Genomic DNA, 4,614 nt, shown 5'->3' on the forward strand with positions numbered 1-4,614 from the left:
CAAATGGGGCTTGTCCATTTTATTGTCCAGAGACTGGATTTTGGCAAACAGTATAGCCGGCAAGACTAGCCTGCCTGAGCTACCCAGCGCCGGAGCCTCTGCTCTACTCATCCAAACCTGCCAATCCATAGTCCATAGAGTCTATAGATCTAAGAGTCGTACTTGTTTCATATTCCCTAATACATCACAGATGTGTCTGGGCCTAAACCATTCAGTGATTTGACTTGTAGCAGCACTTTAAAATCTATCGGTAACAAAATGGGAGCCAGTGTAAAGAATTTAGAGGATCACACATACAAAGAAATCAATTCTAATACCTTCTGTGTCTACTTAGCCTTTAGTTACATGTAAAAGGCCATAATGTAAGGATTGCTGTGTATCACAGCATTTTTTAACAGTTTTAGGCCTCAGCTAGAAATTAATAGAGGAATAACTGAATATGCAAAATTCTGCATTTTTGGTTTTGCCAAGTAATCTTATGAACAGACTGAATCCACAGTCCATTTGTCTAATACCAGTAACCACCACTAAATATTTGATTCACAGCTGTAATTACAGATAACATTTTAACTTCAAGTTTAAATTAATGATTACTTTGATTATTGATGTCAAATGATTTTAGTAGAAACCATTTTATAATGACATTTTCGTCCTTATCAATGCCCTATTATGTCAAATGGACGTCATTGTTTTCATTTTGTGTTTTCTCAGACCAGTCCTGACCACTGAAACAATGGATTGTGTCAAATTGCAAATTTTGCAATATATATCATTACCATGCAGATGTTTATTGAAAGATAATGCAAAATTAACTGATGGTAAGAATTATAATTGTTATTTTGATGATAAGTAACTTGTTTAAATAATTTTAGGAGTAATTTCTCAGATTGAAGATTCTTACATATATTGTGGGGTTTTTTTCCTCTTTAACAGTAAGCTCTCTGGGTTTTTGGGAAACATTTAAAAAAAAACATTTCTAGACCAAAGAATTGACTCACTGAGAATATAATCAACACATTATATAATCAACACATTAATTATTGATGAAACTAATCATTAGTTTCAATGGGTGTTTGTGCTTTGTATCAGTAGTGATTTCGGATGCAGCTGATTGCTCAGTGCTGTGTAAAACAGATGTTTTACCAATCCCCAGGTGGCAAAAATGATGGTGGAGAATTTTGTCTAGAGGAGTTTCTTTCTTCTTTGTTCTGTTTCAGGGACTCAAAGTGGTATGGGAAAACCAAATCAAGACAAACAAGACTAAGAGCTGCACTACAATTCCACATTGACAATGAGACTTATTCACAATTTGTTTACACCAATAGAACAAAATATCTTCTGTTGTTCTGTTTTAGTTATGTACAAAGTGGCAACAGACCAGCCATCTATTGATATTCAATGGAGAATGTGAAAGACAGACAGCTTCAGTGAGAACATCACCAGTTCCCTCAAAAATATCCATTACAACCAGTTTAGCTCAGGTTGACTATACAAAACAAAAATAACAGCCACTAGAATGGAATCATTCACTTCTTTCTAAGCCCTGCTCACATATTTCCCATTTTGTAAATCATACAAAACATTATACTTAAACAGGGATAGAGAATTAAGATCTCTTTCTACATCAAACAAGCTGTCAGAAGGAGCACTTCTTGCAGCATATTTCAATAAGTGATGAAAAATGGAATTGTTCCTAACAACATGGCACTGGGTTGCTGCAGTATTGCATCATATTTATGATGCACCACCTTTCAACTAACTCACTTCACCATGATCTGCACAGTTTAGATATGATAATCCTTGGCTTTTGCACTTAAACGGTTCTTGAAGCTTTTCGTGCATACTAGAATTTGAAATAAAGTTGGCAAGATGGTGTGACTTTTTGTGTTCAGCTTGAAGAGCTCAGGTTGTCTTAAGGTCACAGAAGGTACAGTACACTCAGTACTTAATATATAGCCATGCACAAGTGTAGAACAGTGTAGAAGAAGATCTGTATCATTTCATGTACAAAACTAGTATACAAGGGAAAAACTCTTTCAGTGTTTCTTTTACTTAAACCCAAATGATTGTAAACAAACACAAACCAGGAGCTAGTTTTCCAATGCATCCGTAAAAAACAGATGCATTTGCTGTTTTTTCAAGTGTTTGTAATGGTTTATTTAACTGAACCTAAATCACAGAACATACAGAAAACCTTAAGGCTTTTCAGAGGCCGTTCATCTTTTTGGGAGAAGAGAAGGTCAAGATTGATGGGAACATAATGTCTTTTAACACACTCACCCAGGGGTTTATGGGAAACTCCACACCTCTCTCACAAAAAAAAAAAAAAAATCCACATATTTGGTTTGAAAAAAACAAACTGTAATGCCCTATCCACACTAAGATCAATATGTAACAAAATGGACATTTTTCTACATGTTTGGGCATGTTGTCCACACATAAAGCAGTTCTGAGTCTTGTTTTGTCTTGCTTTTCTACCAATGTTAGACTATGGTGATGTTTTGTGCCTGTCAAATGTTTACAATCCTTGGACACTGTTACCAATGTGCACTACATTTTATTACTGGCTGTAATCGCCTTACTCATCACTGTGAACCATATGCTAAAGCTGTGTGGCTGTCTTTGAGCTTGCAAAGGTTCACCCAATGGTTGACTTTAATCTACAAAGCTCTTCTTGGTATGGTTCTGTCATTCCTATCCTCACTTTTCCAAAGAACCACTTGTCAATATTCGTTATGGACTTGTGAAATGTATTATTTGAATGTACCCAGAGTTAGGACAGAACCAGGGAAGTGAGCCTTCAGCTATGCTGCCCCCTGCTGAAAAGATGAAGATGCCTGAGCTCATGTCATTCCAAGCTTTTTGTTCCCTCTTAAGGACAAGACAGTGAGCCTGTTTACATACCACCAATACTCCAACCATTATCCGACTTCTGAAATGTCAGATTATTTAAGTGATCATGTAAACAGCATAATCTGATATGCTTTACAATATAACTATAATTATCTGATTATGAGAAATGGGATTAACACACCTGGATTTCTCTCCAATACTCCAGTGTCTTCCTGCATGTGTACGGGTTAATCTGATTTATTTCCTTCTTTTACGTCTGCGCAGGTGTAAACTACTTAAGAATTGTAGCGAACAGAAGTTAATTAGTCAAACATGAGCAGAAGACAACAGGAAGTTCGTGTCTACTATCACTATGTATTTAATGTAATCTGAAAGAAATCTGATAATGGATTTCCGATTATTGCATTTCTTAAGTGCATGTAAATGCATTAGATCTGATTATTGCAATTATCCAATCACTCTCAGATATCGGACTTTTATGGTCATGTAAACAGCCTCAGTGGGAGTCAATTGGTCAGTGCCTTTGTCTTAAATTGCTGACACTCAACAAAATTGCACTTTAAAAATGGTCAAATTATTGTTTGTTTTAATTTATTATTTTCAGTGTTTTACACCTTATTCTTTCATGGCATGTGCTGCTAACTCTTGCCAGAGAGTTGTAAAAGAGATCTGATCTCAATGGGACTCTGGAACTCAATGGGAATATATATATATATATATATATATATATATATATATATATATATATATGTATATATATATATATATATATATATATATATATATATATACACCACCTAAGTACACACAAATTAGAGTGTCTGTGACCTTATATATATATATATATATATATATATATATATATATACACACACACACACACACACACACATATTTTTTTTTTTTTTTATTTATTTTTTTTTTTAGGTCACAGAAACTCTAATTTGTGTGTATTTAGGTGGTGTGTAAATTGGGGTCTAACACCCCAATTCACACATTGCCTGATGTCAGTTTGTGTAATGAATGACAGATATACAGGCATATATGGTTTTGTTTCTTTACATGGTCCTTAGTCCTTGCAGTACAACAGGATAGTTTTGGATTTTTGCTGCTAGTGTAAGACATGCAGTAAGCACTGAGAAATTAGAGACAGACACATGTATCGGTGTTACAGTGAAAAACAGAACATTAACAATATACTTTAACAGCCCAACCAACAACTTTAAGTTACATTATAAACTTGCCTTAAGTTTATTACTTGTTGTTCAGCTTCATGATAGATTAAAGCCTCTGCATTTGCTATGCCCAATATTATCTAAAAGGTCTACTATGTCCACACTTTGAAGTGGACACTATATGTGGACAGATTAAATAAAATAGAAAGGAAATATATTATTGGAAAAAAAATTGTATTATTGTGGGCAAGATTTTAGTCTAAAGAAAGAAAGTAAGAAAAACTGATTCAAAATGCATTAGGGAACACCAGCTAAACAAGTGTCACTGGAAATTCAAGATGTTTTCAATGCGGCACATGTTCAGCTACTGTAAAACTTATACAGTGGCTAATCAGCCACTGATGCTACATAGGCAAACTGCTATTCAGAAGCGAAACTATGGCCATGTATATCATAGAAAGAACCTTATTCCAGGGTACAGCATGTCTCATATGGGCACATACGTTAAATGACACAGTTTGACTCAAACACAAATCATTAGACAGATGTCCTCTTCGTACAGCCATGAGACATTGCAAATTCTGTC

At 34.8% G+C, this 4,614-nt stretch overlaps 1 long non-coding RNA gene across 1 annotated transcript; it reads right to left on the reverse strand.

Annotated features, from left to right (window-relative positions):
• Positions 1–233: 233 nt before the first annotated feature.
• Positions 234–4,614, reverse strand: LOC115436683 (uncharacterized). Its single transcript, XR_003937863.1, has 3 exons — positions 4,493–4,614; positions 3,346–3,348; positions 234–244 (listed from the first exon to the last, which is right to left on the reverse strand). It is a non-coding gene; the product is annotated as an uncharacterized LOC115436683 (long non-coding RNA).

Source organism: Sphaeramia orbicularis, chromosome 17 (genome assembly GCF_902148855.1).
Source record: "Sphaeramia orbicularis chromosome 17, fSphaOr1.1, whole genome shotgun sequence".
Classification (NCBI taxonomy): domain Eukaryota; kingdom Metazoa; phylum Chordata; class Actinopteri; order Kurtiformes; family Apogonidae; genus Sphaeramia; species Sphaeramia orbicularis.